Below are 18436 nucleotides of genomic sequence, written 5' to 3' on the forward strand. Positions count from 1 at the left end.
TTGGTGGGTGGGTACTCACAGATAAAAGGCATGGCAAAAGACAGAGTTGTGGGTTCTTAATGTTGGAGTTTTGATGTTGGAGTTTGATGCTGAAAACTTAAGCTGGAGTTTATTTGCAAGAGAAACCAATAAATATCTTGGATGAATGAAAATGAGAACACAGCTTATCAGAACCTATGGGATGAAGTGAAGCAGTACTGAGAGGGAAACCTATAGCCCTCAATGCTTACATTGAAAAAGGAGAAAGAGCTAAACTCAATGACCTAGCTACACAGCTGGAGGAACTAGAAAAAGACCAGCAAACTATTCCCAAAGCAAACAGAGGAAACAAAATTACACAGATTAGAGCAGAAATAAATGGAACTGAAAACAATAAAACAGTAGAGAGAATCAGCAAAACCAAAAATTGGTTCTTCGAGGATAACAACAAAATTGACAAACCCATGGGAAACAGACTTGGCCCAGTGGTTAGGGCGTCCGTCTACCACATGGGAGGTCCGCGGTTCAAACCCCGGGCCTCCTTGACCCATGTGCAGCTGGTCCATGCACAGTGCTGATGTGGGCAAGAAGTGCCGTGCTACACAGGGGTGTCCCCCGCGTAGGGGAGCCCCACGCACAAGGAGTGCACCCATAAGGAGAGCCGCCCAGCGCGAAAGAAAGTGCAGCCTGCCCAGGAATGGCGCCGCCCACACTTCCCGTGCCGCTGACGACAACAGAAGCAGACAAAGAAACAAGACGCAGCAAAAAGACACAGAGAACAGACAACCGGGGGAGGGGAAGGGAATTAAATAAATAAATAAATCTTTTTAAAAAATTGACAAACCCTTATCTAGACTGACAAAGACAAAAGACAGAAGATACAAATAAATCAGAAATGAAAGAGGGGGGACATTACTACTGACCTCCTGGAAATAAAAGAGATCATAAGAGTATACTATAGCGAAGTGGATGTGGCTCAAGCAATTGGGTTCGCACCTACCATAGAGGAGGTCCAGGGTTTGATACCCAGGGCCTCCTGGTGAAGGCACGCTGGCCCGAGTGGTAAACTGGCCCATGCAGAATGCCAACCCACGTGGAGTGCCGCCCCATGTAGGAGTGCCAGCCAACATGGACAGCTGATGCAGAAAGATGACACAACAAAAAGAGACACAGAGGAGAGAAAATAACAGACTTAGCAGACCAGGGAGCTGAGGTGGTGCAAGAGAATGATTGCATCTCTCCCACTCCAGAAGGTCCCAGGATGGGTTCCTGGAGCTTCCTAATGAGAATACAAGCAGACACAGAAGAACACACAGTGAATGGACACAGAGAACAGACAATGAATGGAGGGGGGAGAAATAAAGAAATAAATCTTTTGAAAAAAGAGTATACTATGAACAACTATACACCGACAAACTAGACAATTTAGTTGAAATGGAAAATTTCCTAGGAATTTATGACCCTTCACTGACCCTAGAAGAAATAGAAGAAATAGAAGACCTCAACAAACCAATCACAAGAAATTGAAACAGCCATCCAACAACTCCCAAAACAAAAAGCTTAGGACCAGATGGCTTCACAGGTGACTTCTACCAAGCATTCAAAGATTTAATACTAATTGTACTCAAACTCTTCCAAAAAATTAAACATAAAGGGGCACTATTAAACTCCTTCTATGAAGCCAATATCACCCTAATACCAAAGCCAGATAGATATTACAAAAGAAGAAAATTATAGACCCATTTCCCTAATTAATATGGATGCTAAAATCCTCAACAAAATACTTGTTAATCAAATCGAACAACACATTAAAAGAGTCATTCATTATGATCAAGTGGGTTTTATACCAGGTATGTAAGGGTAGTTCAACACAAGAAAATCAATCTGCGTAAGACACCACATTAATAAATCAAAGAAGAAAAATCATATGTTCACCTCAATTGATGCAAAAAAGGCATTTTACAAAATTCAGTATCCTTTCTTGATAAAACACTCCAAAAGATAGGAATCGAAGGAAACTTTCTCAACACAATAAATGGCATATATGAAAAACCCACAGCTAATGTTGTACTTAATAGTGAAAGACCAAAAGCTTTCTTGTTGAGAACAAGACAAGGATGCCTACTGTCACCACTGTTGCTCAGTATAGTGGGAGAGGTTCTAGCTAGAGCAGGGGTTCTTAACTTCTTTGTTCCATGGAACCCTTTGCCAATCAGGTGAAAACCATGGACTCCTTACTAAGTCCACACTATACTGTGTATTATTTAATAAGTATATTACACCTGCACCAACACGTCCCCACAAGAATAATGTTTTTTTTTCATTCAAATTGAAGCTTATGGGCCCCTTGTTATGAACCCCAGAGCTACAGCAATCAGGCAAGAAAGAGAAATAAATGGTATCCATATTAGAGTTTTATCAATTTTATTCATGTTTTTCAAAGAACTAGTTTTTTATTTCATTGATTTTTTTAGGAGGTACTAGGGATTTAACCCAAAACCTTACACATGGGAGGAAGGCACTCAACAACTGAACTTCATCTGTTCCCCAATGAAAGTTGTTTCTCTGTTTGTTTTTAGGAGGTACCGGGGATTGAACCCAGGACCTCATACGTCAGAAGAAGATGCTCAATCACAGAGCTACATCTGCTCCCAAATGAGAGCTTTTCTTTGTTTTGTTTTGTTTTTTTTTAAGAGAGTATCAGGGATTGAACCCAGAACCTCATACATGGGAAGTAGGCACTCAATCACTTGCGCTACATCTGCTCCCCATTTTTCTGTCTTTAATTTTGTTGGTTTCTGCTCTTTATGATTTCCTCTCTTCTGCCTTCTTTGGGCCTGTTTTGCTCCTCTTTTTCTAATTTCTTGATGTAGGAATGTAGATTATTGATTTGATATGTTTCCTATTTTATAATGTAAACATTTATTCATTTCATTTTACCTCTCAGCACTACTTTAACTGCATCCCACATATTTTGTTACGTTGTATTTTCATTTTCATTCAGTTTTATTGTTTAAAGCTTTCCATTGTGACTTCCTACATGATTCTTTCATTATTTAGAAGTATATTGTTTTATTTCACATGTGTATAGATTTTCCTGTTGTCTGTTACTGATTTCTACTTTGATTTGATTATGGTCAGGGAACATATAACATGTAATTTGAGTTGTTTTCAATTGAATTATTTTATGGCACAAGACACAGTCTATCTTGGTGACTATTCCATGGGTACTTGAAAAAAAATAGGTGGGGGACTTGGCCCAGTGCTTAGGGCATAAGTCTACCACAGGGGAGTTCCGCGGTTCAAACCCCGGGCCTCCTTGACCCGTGTGGAGCTGGACCATGTGCAGCGCTGATGTGCGCAAGGAGTGCCCTGCCATGTAGTGGAGCCCCACATGCAAGGAGTGTGCCCAGCATGAAAGAAAGTGCAGCCTGCCCAGGAATGGTGCTGCACACATGGAGAACTGACACCACAAGATGACGCAACCAAAAGAAACACAGATTCCCGTGCTGCTGACAACAACAGAAGCAGACAAAGAAGACGCAGCAAATAGACACAGAGAACAGACAACCGGGGTGGGGGGGGGGAAGGGAGAGAAATAAAATAAATAAATAAATCTTTAAAAAAAAGAAAATTAATATATGGTCAGATATTCTTTGGTGAGAGTTCTATAAATGTCAATTAAATGCTGTTGCTTACTAAAAAAAAAGACCTTGAATAAAATGAGGTAATGGTAAAGACAAATGAGTTTATATGACTAAGAGTCTTCAAAAAAGAGTCAGGAGGTCATCAGAGGTGTCACACTTATACACGCCTCAGCAAGATCCCAGAGACAGCCAAAGTAGTTACACCCCTAGGTACTAGTGCTCCTGAGGGCTACGGAGACACACAGGTTCTACGTTCATGGCAGTTGGCTCTGGAGTTCACTGCCTTGTCAGTGAGTCCTACTTTGAAATTTGTGTTCCTGAGTGTGATAGAGTTGGACTCAGATGTGGACTTTCTACATATGCCTCTTCCGTCACTTTTACTGAACGTGTGGTTGGCGCTGGGGTTGGTGTATACCCAGGAGACCTGATTCTCCGGACTGTCCATGTGGCAGCTGGGCCCTGAGCCTCAGCAGAGTTGCAGTTCCTGCTCTCCAGTTTGTTGGACTTGCAGAGATTAGCTAACAGGGAAGTGAAGATGGTCAACTACCACACCAAGGAGCCAAGAGTATCTATAACTCCAAGCAGGAGAATCGCATCCATCAACCATGTGGGATCTAAGCCCCCTCTTGATAGAGAGGTGAAGTGGACATCATGAACTCAGGATCCACAGGATGGAGGAATAAAATATGGATTAGAGTGAACTTACTGGTATTCTACTACAGAGCTATTGTGACTAGTAATGGAAGAAACTGTAGCATTGAGTGGAGAAAGTGGCCATGGTAGTTGCTGAGGGCAGGGAGAGGGAAGAAGAGATGAGATGTGGGGGCATTTTTGGGACTTGGAGTTGTCCTAAATGATATTGCAGGGATAGATGCTGGACATTATATATCCTGCCATAACCCACTGAATGGACTGGGGGAGAGCGTAAACTGCAATGTAAACTATAATCCATGTGGCACAGCAGTGCTCCAAAATGAATTCACCAAATGCAATGAATGTGCCACAGTGATGAAAGGTTGTTGATGTGGGAGGAGTAGAGGGATGGGGTTTGGAGTATGTGGGAACCTCTTACATTTGTAAATGTAATGTTTTTTGTGATCTATGTATCTTTTTAAAAAAAAAACAATTTAATAAAAAATAAAATAAAAAACCCTCCAGCATCAAAAAGATCAAAATTTTTAAAATGCTGTTGCTTGTGTTTTTCAGAACTTCTAGATCCTTGCTGATATTCTGTCTAGTAGTTCTAGTTCTTAAGAAGGAGACCTCCACTATAATTGTTTATTTGTCTATTTCTCCTTTCAGCTCTATCAAAAAATTTTTGCTTCATCTATTTTGAATCTCCATTGTCTGGCATGTACACATTTAAGATCAAATTTTTTTGGTAGATTGATCCTTGTATCATTTTATGTCATGACTTCATTGTCTCAAGTAATTTTCTTTGCTCCACATTCTACTAAATCTGACAGTAATAATACCGCTCCTTCATTTGGTTTATTAAAATTATTATTTGCATGGTATATATTTTTCCATCTTTTTATTTTCAACCTACTTAATGTTGAATTTGAAGTTTGTTTCTTGTAAACAGCATATAGTTGGATCATTTTTTAATCCATTCTCTCAATATCTTTTTTTTAATTCATTTTTTAAAAATATTACATTAAAAAAATATGAGGTTCCCATTCACCCCTACCGCCCCCACCCCACCACTCCCGCCACAGCAACACTCTCCCCCATCATCATGACACATCCATTGCATTTGGTGAGTACATCTCTGGGCATCGCTGCACCTCATGATCAATGGTCCACATCATAGCCCACACTCTCCCACGTTCCATCCAGTGGGCCATGGGAGGACCTACAATGTCCGGTAATTGTCCCTGCAGCACCACCCAGGACAACTCCAAGTCCCGAAAATGCCTCCACATCTCATCTCTTCCTCCCATTCCCTGCACCCAGCAGCCACCATGGCCACTTTTTCCACACCAATGCCACATTTTCTCGAATATCTGTCTTTTATATTTATGATAATTATTGATATCTTAGGCCTCAAATCTGCCATTTTCTTATTTGTTTTTATGTGTTTCTGCTCTTTCTTATTCCTCTTATTCTCTTTTCTTGCCTTCTTGTGGTTACTTGAACATTTTTTAGATCCCATTTTGATATACTTATTTATAGTATTTTTGCGATGTATCACTTTATTATACTAACTGGTTGCTTTGACTATTACAATATACATATATGAAGAGGGCGGGGCAAGATGGTGGCTGAATGAGCATACCTGATAATCTCTCCTGCAAAGAAGCGGCTGGGCAGCATTGGAGGTTCTTCGGGACCAGGCTGTTTCAGGATTTTTGCAGGGCAGGAGGTGTCTGGACATCGATTTGGTGAGAAGGTGCTGCAGGGAACAGCTCACATTTGCTGGGTTTCCTCATCCTCTGCTGCCTCATTTCTGTGTGAATTGATTTTGGCTACCTACACTATCCCCTTTCCCCTACATCTTGATATCCCCCATCATCTACTGTCTCTCCTATATTCCACCTCCCTTTCTTCGATCCACAAAGTGTCTAACTCTTAATTTCCAATACCTTTGTTTTGTTTTCTGTCTTTTATCCACTCTTGAAACTATTGCCTTTCTTTTCTCTTTCCCTCTCTCATGAAAACACTAGCTTTTTTCATACCATATTCCTCCCATATTCAATCGACTACCTCATTATAGGTACTCTACCTACTGCTATAACTCTACACAACTTACATGAATCTAATATCCATCCTCCCAGATCTCATATTGTTGCTCTGTTAACATTTATCACCAATACTACTTTACACTTTTTCCTTCCTTACACAATTGCCTTTCCCTGGCCCTAATACTTTCCTTTAAAGTGAACTCAACCAGCAATAAGAAATTAGAATAAGAAGAACAAAGTGACAAAGAAAAGATATAACACTTACACAAAAACAACAGCTAATTAATCCCCAAGACTAGACAAAGAAGCTAAGGAACTGATTAAACCTGTCAAGATAAAATGACGACCAGACAGCAACAAAAATTTACAAACCAAACCAGTAATCAGGAAAACATGGCTGAATCGAATGAACAACTGAAAACCAGGAAGGGGAGCAGAACTTCGTACAAGTAATTAAAGATCTCAGAACATTTATCACCGACAAATTAAATGAAGTAAAGGAAGAGGTTAAAAACATGAAGACAACACTTGGAGGGGAAATTGCAGACATATGCAAAAAGATAATGGATATGATGGGAATGAACACCACAGTTCAAGAAATCAAAAATACACTTGCAGCAAATATCAGCAGACTAGAAGAGGCAGAGAATTAGTGATGTGGAAGACAGTACATCGGAAATCAAACAGATAGTAGAATTGGTCGATAAAAAGATAGAAAAAATCCAGCTAGGACTTAGGGACCTGAATGACAATGCAAAATGCTCAAACATACGTATTATAGGCATCCCAGAAGGTGAAGAGAAGGGAAAGGGGTCAGAAGGACTGTTGCAGGAAATAATGGCTGAAAACTTCCAAAATCTATTGAAAGAGACAGATGTACATATCCAAGAAGCACAGTGCACCCCAATCGTCATAAATCCCAACAGGCCCACCCCAAGACATATGCTTGTCAAATTATCCAGTGCTCAAGACGAAGAGAAAATTCTAAAAGCAGCAAGAGAAAAGAAAACCATCACATACAAGGGAAGCTCCATAAGATTAAGTGCTGATTTCTCATCTGAAACCATGGAGGCAAGAAGGCAGTGGTATGATATAGTCAAGGTACTAAAAGAAAAATATTTCCAACCAAGAATACTCTATCCAGCTAAAATAGCATTCAGAAATGATGGAGAGTTCAAAATATTCACAGATAAACAGAAACTGAAAGAGTATGCCAACAAGAAACCTCCCCTTCAAGAAATTCTAAAGGGAGTTCTGCGGGAAGAAAGGAATAAACAGGACAGGCAGAATTGGAGGAGAGTGTAAGAGCAACAAAAAAGACAAAAAGAAAAGGGAGGACAAAAACCCACAAAATATGACAAACACAAGTCCAATCAAAATATGGCTGACATAAATAATTCCTTGAAAGCAATAACACTGAATGTCAATGGATTAAACTCACCTATCAAAAGATTCAGATTGGGACATTGGATAAGGAAATATGACCCATTTATATGCTGTCTACAAGAGACACATCTTAGACCCAGAGACTCATGGAGGCTGAAAGTGAATGGTGGGAAAACAATCATACAAGCAAGCAATAACCAAAAAAAGGCAGGAGTAGCTATATTAATATCAGACTAAATAGACTTTAAATGCAAAACAATTGTGAGAGACAAAGAAGGATACTACATATTAGTGAAAGGGACAATCTGTCAAGAAGAACGAACAATGATAAATATTTATGCTCCTAACAAGGGCACCTCTAAATACGTGAGGCAAATGCTGGAAAAACTAAGTGAAAGAATAGATGCATCTAAAATTATAGTGGGGGATTTTAATACACCACTATCAACTCTGGACAGAACATCTCAAAAGAGAATCACTAAAGAAAATATTTGAACAGTATACAGATTATTACATGCAAACACAGCAGGATATACATTTTTCTCAAGCACACAAGGATCATTCTCCAAGATAGATCATATGTTAGGCCACAAAGAAAGGCTTAATGAATACAGAAAGATCGAAATCATACAAAACAATATCTCTGACCACAATGAAGTGAAGCTGGAAATTTGCAAGGGCCAGAGGCCCAGATTTCACACCACAATTTGGAAATTAAACAGCAAACTCTTAGAAAAACAGTGGGTCAAAGAGGAAATCTCAAAAGAAATCAATGACTACCTTGAAACAAATGATAATGATAACACAACAGACCAAAATTTATGGGATGCAGCAAAAGCAGTACTAAGAGGGAAATTTATAGCCATAAATTCATACAGCAAAAAAGAAGAAAGAGCAAAAATGGAAGAACTAACTGCACATTTGGAGGAATTAGAAAAAAAACAACAAAGTAATCCAACAGAAAGAAGAAGGAAGGAAATAACAAAGATAAGAGCAGAACTAAATGAAATAGAAAATAAGAAAGCACTTGAAAGGATAAACAAGACCAAGAGCTGGTTTTTTGAGAAGATCAACAAAATTGACAAACTTTAGCGAGACTAACAAAGAAAAAAAGAGAGAAGATGCAAATACACAAAATAAGAAATGAGAAAGGAGATATCACCACTCACCCCCACAGAAATAAAGACTATAATAAGAGGATACGTTGAAAAACTATATTCCAACAAAAATGACAATTCAGAGGAAATGGACAAATTCCTAGAAACACATAAGCAACCCATATTGACGAAAGAAGAAATTAATGATCTCAACAAACCAATCACAAGTAAAGAGATAGAATCAGTCATTAAAAACCTCCCAACTAAGAAGAGCCCAGGGCCAGACGGCTTCACAGGTGAATTCTACAAAACATTCCGGAAAGAACTAACACCAATCCTGCTGAAACTATTCCAAAAAATCGAAACAGAAGGAACATTGCCTAACTCCTTCTATGATGCCAACATTACCCTAGTACCAAAGCCAAACAAAGACACCACAAGAAAGGAAAATTACAGACCAATTTCTCTAATGAACCTAGATGCAGAAATACTTAACAAAATACTTGCTAATGGTATTCAACAACACATTAAACGAATTATACACCACGACCAAGTGGGATTCATTCCAGGTATGCAAGGATGGTTCAACATAAGAAAATCAATCAATGTAATACACCATATAAACAGATTGAAGGGAAAAAAATCACATGATTATATCTATAGATGCACAAAAAGCATTTGACAAAATACAGCACACTTTCTTGATAAAAACACTCCAAAAGATCGGAATACAAGGAAATTTTTTGAGCATGATAAAGAGTATATATGAAAAACCTACAGCCAACATTGTTTACAATGGAGAAATCCTAAAATCCTTCCCTCTAAACTCAGGAACAAGACAAGGATGCCCACTGTCTCCCCTTCTATTTAACATCGTCTTAGAAGTACTTGCTCGAGCACTGAGGCAAGAACCAGATAAAAAAGGCATTCAAATTGGAAAGAAAGAAGTCAAAATTTCATTATTTGCAGATGACATGATCCTATACATAGAAAACCCTGAGAGATCTACAACAAAGCTTCTAGAACTCATAAATGTGTTTAGTAAAGTCGCAGGTTATAAGATCAATGCACAAAAATCAGTAGCATTTCTGTACAGCAATAATGAGCAAGATCAGGAGGAAATTAAGAAACAACTACCATTTACAATAGTAAATAAAAAAATCAAATATTTAGGAATAAATTTAACTAAAGATGTAAAAAACGTATACACTGAGAACTATACAAGACTGTTCAAGGAAATCAAAGAAGACCTAAATAAATGGAAGAATATTCCCTGTTCATGGATAAGAAGACTAAATATTATTAAGATGTCTATCCTACCAAAACTGATCTACACATTCAATGCAATCCCAATAAAAATCAACCTTCTTTAAGGAACTAGAAAAACTAACTATAAAATTTATTTGGAAAGGAAAGAGGCCCCGAATAGCCAAAGACATATTGAAAAAGAAAAATGAAATTGGAAGAATCACACTACCTGACTTCAAAACACACTACAAAGCTACAGTAGTGAAAACAGCATGGTATTGGCATAAGGAGAGACACACAGACCAATGGAATTGAATTGAAAATTCTGATATAGAACCTCATATATATAGCCATATATTATTCTATAAAGCCACCAAACCCTCTCAACTGGGAGAGAATGGCCTGTTCAACAAATGGTGCCTGGAGAACTGTATAGCCATATGTAGAAGAATGAAAGAGGATTACCATCTCACACCTTATACAAAGATCAACTCAAGATGGATCAAAGACCTAAATATAAGAGCCAAGACCATTAAGACCTTGGAAAGCAGTGTAGGGAAACATCTACAGGACCTTGTAATAGGAAATGCTTCATGAATATCACACCAAAAGCATGAGCAGCGAAAGAACAAATAGATAAATGGGACTTCCTCAAAATTAAAGCCTTCTGCACCTCAAAGGAGTTTGTCAAGAAAGTAAAAGGGAACCCACACAATGGGAGAAAATATTTGGCAACCATATATCTGATAAGAGACTTATAACTTGCATATATAAAGAACTCATATATCTTGAAAATAAAAAGATAAACAAGCCATTTAAAAAATGGGAAAAAGATTTAAACAGACACTTCTCCAAAGAAGAAATACAAAGGGCTAAAAAGCACATGAAAAAATGCTCCAAATCTCTAGCTATCAGGGAAATGCAAATCAAAACTACAATGAGATACCATCTTACTCCATAAGATTGACAGCCATGAAAAAAACAGAAGAATACAAATGCTGGAGAGGATGTGAAGAACGGGGAACACTCATCCACTGCTGGTGGGAATGCAGAAGGATCCAACTATTCTGGAGGACAGTTTGGTGGTTTCTCAAAAAACTAACCATAGATTTGCCATATGACCCAGCAATACCACTGCTGGTTATATACCCAGTAGAACTGAAAACAAGGACACAAACCGATATATGCACACCAATGTTCATAGCAACATTATTCACTATCGCCAAAAGTTGGAATCAACCCAAATGCCCATCAACAGATGAGTGGATCAATAAAATGTGGTATATACACACAATGGAATACTACTCGGCTGTAAGAACAAATACACTACAAACACACGTGATAACATGGATGAATCTTGAGAACCTTATGCTGAGTGAAGCAACCCAGGCATTGAAGGACAAATACTACATGACCTCAATGATATGAAATAAGCAAGCTGCCTCAGAGAGCTAGAGACTGGAAGATAGGCTTACAGGAAATCGCGGGGTGGAGGAAGGATGTGAGCTGACGTCTGCAAGGGTGGAATCTATGATAAGCTGGTGGTAAGTATGAGCATAAAGAAGAGATAAAATGGGGGCAAGGGGTTGCCTTTGGGTGGGGTTTTGTGGGTTTGAGGGGGCTGGGGATGGGCGGATGGGTAATATTGCCCAAAAAATGGGGGGGAGGGAGGGCCAACATACGAACATAGGAGAGTGTCAGGTGTTGGTTGAGAGTAAAATGCTAAGAAAACCGTATCAAAATATAATTAGGAGGGTTACCTGTTTACGATGCTCGGAGGGGATGGTCTGATGTGGGCGGACTCCTGGGGAGTGTCTGAGTGCTCATTTTGCCAGGGTGGGTTGTACCATTGGGTAGAGACCCAAGTAGTGAGAGTGGGGGTGGACCCACATCCTGGGGAGGACTAATGCCATCAAATAGAGGGAACTGTATCTCTCGAGAGAACGGGTGGCTCCCAGGGCATTAGGGCAGTTGAGCAAGTCAGGCCCTGAACACTGTTGCAAGTATCTCTGGACGTGGCTCATCGGGAAATGGAGATTGGCTGTCGCTGTGGGCCCCAAGGGGAGGGGAAAATGGATGTTGAATGGATGGAGCCAATGTAAATGTGGAGGTAAGAGAGGAGTTTCGCGAGAGTACACAAGGATGGACATAAATCATGTAATATTACAGCAAAAACATATAGGGGATGACAGACTAATAATGTAAACCATAATGTAAAACATAGGATAACTAAAAAATTTAGAAAACTGTATAGCCTAAAGTATGGAACACAATGTAAGCACAGATGTCACCTTGTTTGAAAGCTATTGTCTCGGAGTCTGTACATCAGTTTCAGTAAATATGATATGAATAAAAAAAAACGATATACATATATGACTTATCACAGTCTACTGCCATTAACATTTACCATGCTCAGTTTAATATTGGAACTGTAGGTCCCTTTACCCTCTCTATTTATAAATATTTATAAATATCATTTTTTGTATCAACTATTTTTTGTTTCAGTCATCATATATGATTTATGAAACTCATGAGGAAGATAGTCCATTGATCCATTGTATATACTCATATATATGCTCCTTCTCTTGTTCTTTCTTCCTTTCTGATGCTCCAAGATTACTTATTTAATCATTTACTTTCTTTTTGAAGAACTTCCTTTAGCCATTCTTTAAGGGTATGTCTGATATTTTACATTTCCTTCTCATGAGAATGTTTTTATTTTCCTTTCAGCACTGAAAGATACCTTCGCCAAATATAGAATTTGTGGTTTACAGTTCTTTTCTTTCAGCATTAAAAATATATATTGTGCCACTTTCTTCTGGCCTCCATGATTTTAGATGAGAAATACACCATTCAAATAGGTGTTCCCCTATAGATAATGTGTCCTATCTCTGGTTACATTCAAGATAATTTCTTTGCTTTTAATATTCAGACGTTTTCTTGTGATATGTTTTTTTAAAGATTTATTCTCTCCCCTTACCCCTACCCTGGTTGTCTGTTCTCTGTGTCCGTTTGCTGCACCGTCTTTGTTCGTTTTGTTGTTGTCAGCGGCACGGGAATCTGTGTTTCTTTCTGTCCGTCATCTTGTTATGTCAGTTCTCCGTGTGTGTGGCACCATTCCTGGGCAGGCTGCACTTTCTTTCACGCTGGGCGGTTCTCCTTATGGGGCGCACTCCTTGCGCGTGGGGCTCCCCTACGCAGGGACACCCCTGCGTGGCAGGGCACTCCTTGCACGCATCAGCACTGCGCATGGGCCAGCTCCACACGGGTCAAGGAGGCCCGGGGTTTGAACCGCGGACCTCCCACATGGTAGCTGGACGCCCTAACCACTGGGCCAAGTCCGCCCCCATGGCACGGATTTCTTTGTGTGTCTCCTCTGAGGGGTTTGCTCAGTTTCTTGAATCTGTGGATTTGTTTTTTATTTTTACCAAATATGGGACATTTTCAGCCATTCTTCCTTCAAATCCTCTTCTTTTCAGCCCCACTCTTTTTTTCTCTTCTCCTTCTGGGACTCTGATGATATGAACGTTGTATTTTTTGTTATTGTCCCACAGGTCCCTGAAGTGCTTATTTTTTGTCTTTATTTATTTTTTTAATATTATATTTAAAAAATATGAGGTCCCCATATACCCTGCACCCCCCACCTCCCCCCATAGCAACGACCTCCTCCATCATCATGAGACATTCATTGCATTTGGTGACTACATCTCTGAGCACCATTGCACCTCATGGTCAATGGTCCACATCATAGCCCACACTCTCCCGCTTCAACAATGGCAGGGGAGGAATACTGGTGTGGGATGTTATTGACAGGGGACACATGGTTGGCAGGGAGTTCTCCATGGCATACATCCAGGGTACATAAAAATGTTTGGATATTTTCATAGTGGATACAATTAAAAACAACAACTGAGGGAGTGCTGAGTTCCTAGCCAGGGGAGCTCTATCACAGTCCTTGAAGTGCTTTTTAATCTATCATTTCTCTATCTACTTACTTACTTATAGTTATTTATCTATTAACCAGCTTTATTCTCTAGTTTTTTTCAAATTTGATAAATTCTATTGGTGTCCTCAATTTCACTAATTTTGGATTCTGGCCTTTCTCATCTCCACTCTAGACCTTGGTCAACCTATCCAGTAAGTTTAAAATTTATGTTTTGTATTTTTCAATTTAATATGATATACACAATTGGGTTTTTTTAAAAAACAATATTTATTTATTTATTTATTTATTTATTCCCCTCCTTGCAGCTTGTTTTGCTGTCTGTTCTCTGTGTCCATTCACTGTGCATTTTTTTTTTCTGTGTCTGCTTGTTGCATCATCTGCGCAGGCCGTCAGCTCTCCGTGGACACGGGCCAGCTTTCCTTTACAAGGAGGCCCCTGGATGTGAACCCAGGGCCTCCCATATGGTAGATGGGAGCCTAACTGATTGAGCCTCAGCTGGTTCCTCACAATTGGTTTTTTAAAATAACGTCTATTTCTTTTCTGAAACTTCCTATTTTTCATTTGTTTCAAGAGAATTTGTAGTTGTTTTTAGAATTATTTCTGTGATGGATGCTTTAAAATCCAGGCCAGATAATTCTGACCTCTACTTCATACAAGAATTAGCATCAATCCATTGTCCTCTTTGTTAAAAAAATTACTCTTTAATCATATATACATAAGGGGAATAAAGGGAAGCATCAGGCTGACTGGTGAAGGGAGCAAGATGTTCTCCCTCTGTCCCAGGGTCTGTTTGGCACGGTTCTTGAGATCACACATACAAGTGGAGGCAGGATGGGAAGTAGAATAAGAGAGAAGACTGAAAAGACAAAGGCAAAGGGGAAGAGACAAGGGCTTGCAGTAATCTCAGTTGATTGACTCCAACACAGACACAACACTCAGCATAAGGTCCCAGGAGTGTTCGGTCCCGTTGCTTATTGAAATGCTCCTGAGCCATATTTTCTGTAGGGCACTTTTTGAACTTCAACTACCCAAAGCTACAGTCTTTCACTGTTCCCTCCCAGACTAGTACATGTTTTTTGGTTTTCTTCACAGCTTCCTCATCAGATTTATCATCATCACCTCCTTTTGCATTAGGGGTCTGTTCATCCAACTTTATCCGATGCAGCTTAAGACACTTAAATTTCTTCTGGGCCTTGGGACCCCCTTCCAATACTACCAGGTTGACATCTGTGTGCAGTACCACCACCCCTGTCAGGTACAGTTGCCCAACTACTTTGTCGTACTGGTCAAACTTTGAACTCTATATACAGATATGCGTATCCCCCTGTGAAATATCTTTAAGCTTTTAAATTTTCTTGACCTTTCTCTCTTCTGCTCTAAGTTTTCAGGCAGCATTGGCTTCTTCGTGTGTTTTCTGTCTCTTTGTCATCTAAGCTCTGTCATGGGTTTCTACCTTCGTGGGGTCCTGAACAGCTTCTGTTCCTAATACATTCAGTTGGAAATCCTCACTTTGGGTTCTGAAGGAGGCTCCAGCCCCAGTCTGACTTTCTCCCGTAGAACCTTCTATGCTTCCCTCCTTCCTTGCCTATAAAGTTTGTTCTGTTACTTCTTGGTAAGATATAGCCCCAGAGTAACTGGAGTATTATTGTCAATTGGAGGATTGAGTTGGGCTGAATGTTCAAGATTTGCGATTCCAAAATAATCTTCCCTTTTGGGGTTTTCTTCTGTAAGGTCAAAATCATTTAGGATGGTATAAGAGTCCTGTCACTCAATTTCAGGGATATCACCTTCCTTTAACTTCTTTTTACGCACATGAAGGCCAGTTTATTTGAAGTATGGATATCTGTTTTTCAAGGTGCCTGTGATATCTCTGTCTACAACTTTTCCATTTGAGCCTGTCCATAATCATTGGGCAATATTCTCAAATTCGCATTTGCCATGGGATTTAAAAGTGTGTCTCTGGCTCTGGGAAGGGGCAACTGAGACTCAGGGGTCAAAAAAGGTATTGGATTCCATGTCTTCTGATGGCTTTTCTGTTAGCTGTTGTATGAACTGTTCCTTCTGCACAGCAGGAATACTGGTCTTCAGAGTAAGCATACAGTGTGTCAATTCAATCTCCTTGTCTGCTGCATCTATAGTGTGACCCTGCTCATCTAGGATCAGTGGCATAGGTTTAGTTTGAGCTTTTAACTCCACATTTGGGGGAGTAATGCCCATGGCATGGAGATTGGCCAGGCCCATCCTATTGGCCTTACCAATGAGCGCTGGTTTCTACGACAGCTGGGCTAGGATGTGGGCTTGTAATTCAGCTTCTTTCCTTGCCTTATCAGTTGTATCATTCATGAAAGTGACAACCTAGGGAAGCGGACTTGGCCCAGTGGTTAGGGCGTCCGTCTACCACATGGGAGGTCCGCAGTTCAAACCCCGGTCCTCCTTGACCCATGTGGAGCTGGCCCATGCGCAGTGCTGATGTGCGCAAGGAGTGCCATGCCACGCAGGGGTGTCCCCGCGTAGGGGAGCCCCACGCACAAGGAGTGCACCCCGTAAGGAGAGCCGCCCGGCGCGAAAGAAAGTGCAACCTGCCCAGGAATGGTGCCGCACACATGGAGAGCTGACACCACAAGATGATGCAACAAAAAGAAACACAGATTCCCGTGCCGTTGATGACAACAGAAGCAGACAAAGAAGACGCAGCAAATAGACACAGAGAACAGATAACCGGGGTGTGGGGGAGGAAGGGGAGAAAAATAAATAAATAAATAAATAAATCTTTAAAAAAAATAAGAAAGTGGCAACCTAAAAGGAATGAACATTGTTTCCAATTGGAAATCACACTGATTGAGAGGAAGGAGACTTAGGCTGAGGCATAGGGGATAGCTAATGAAGCTTAGCTGTTTTATCTTCTCCTGGATTTGCTGTGTTACTGCCTCCATCATCTGTTTGATCTGGAGCTTTGTCAGCATGCCAGAGCTCTTTGATGGAGGCTTAGGGATCACCTCTTGCTCCTCTTCCACCTTCTCAAAATGGAGTATCCATCATTTCTCTACTCCTGATGATTCCTTGGAGATCTCAGAGTCATCACCAAACACTTCCGTTAGCACTCGCTTTCTACTCCTGCCACTGCTAGACGTAGAAGGCCTAGAGCTTTGGTCTTTCCCCACAGCCTCAGTTTGTCCACAAACTGGAGATTAGAATCATCACGGGAAGATTTCAGGTGATCAGCTGCCTTCTTCTTGTCCATACCCTTCCCCACACAGTTCAGTGCTTTGGTTACTACTGTGGGCTCTGAGAAACCCAGCACCCTCTTCACTGTCTTTTCTATCCATGGTTTCAGCTCATCCAGCTCCCTCGTAGACAGTGACATTCTTTGAGAAAAGGAGAAGGATAGATGAAATAGAACTTGATACTGCACCTCACAAACTTCAACCCCTGAGATGGAACCCAAACATTACAGCAGGACTAGAAACACTCTGACCGCTCTACAGCCTGCTACTACTTACTGCCACCCAGTTGCTTGACCTCTCATTCAAAATTGTGACTTTCTTGGTTCCTTGTATGTTGGATAATTTTCCTTTGTATCTTGCACATTTTAGCTATTATGTTAGGAGACATTGATCCTGTTTAAATTTTTTATTTTAGCATGCATTAACTTTAAGTTTGGCATGCAAGCCCTGGCTTTTTATTATGGGCTGTGATTCTAATAACTCTAATTTTCGAAGCCTATGAGGTGCTATTTTTAAAGATTTTTTTTTAGTTTTAGATATACAGAAAAATCATGCAGAAGGTGCATAGTTCGCATATACCCCTGTGGTGGCTTGGAGTTATGTACCCCCGAAAAACATGTTCTTAAACTTAATCCATTCCTGTGGGTGTGAACCAATTGTAGATAGAATCTTTTGATGAGGTTATTTTAGTCAGATGTGGCCAACTGAATCAGGATGTGTCTTAATCCTATTACTGGAGATCTTATAGATAAGGTCACAGAGAGAAGCCACAGGAAGAAGCCAGAAGCAGGCAGTCAATGGAACCTGGAAAAGAAAGGACAAGATGCTTTCATGTGCACTGCCATGTGACAGAACAGCCAAGGACCAGGGATCACTGGCAGCCATCCCCAGAATGCCACAATCTTCCAGGACAAAGCACTGTCTTGCTGATACCTCTATTTTTGACTTCTAGCCTCAAAACCATGAGTCAATAAATTACCATTGTTTAAGCCAACCAATATTATGGGATTTTTTTTAGCAGCCAGGAAAGTAAAACAACCTGCCTCTCACACACATAGGTTTACCTATTTTTAACATTTTGCATTACTGCTCTAACTTTGTTTCAGCTGAGGAAACATTATTATTATAATTATACTATTACCTCTATCCCATAATTTACATTAGGATTCACTCTTTGTGTTGCAGAGTTCTATGACCTTTCTCTGGTAATATATGCAACCCAAAA

General features: G+C 40.1%; 1 pseudogene; it reads right to left on the bottom strand.

The window, feature by feature from the left end:
• Positions 1-14890: 14890 nt before the first annotated feature.
• On the bottom strand, positions 14891-17351 carry LOC101427600 (U4/U6 small nuclear ribonucleoprotein Prp3-like; annotated as a pseudogene).
• Between the last annotated feature and the right edge of the window lie 1085 nt (positions 17352-18436).

This window comes from Dasypus novemcinctus, chromosome X (genome assembly GCF_030445035.2).
Source record: "Dasypus novemcinctus isolate mDasNov1 chromosome X, mDasNov1.1.hap2, whole genome shotgun sequence".
Lineage (NCBI taxonomy): Eukaryota > Metazoa > Chordata > Mammalia > Cingulata > Dasypodidae > Dasypus > Dasypus novemcinctus.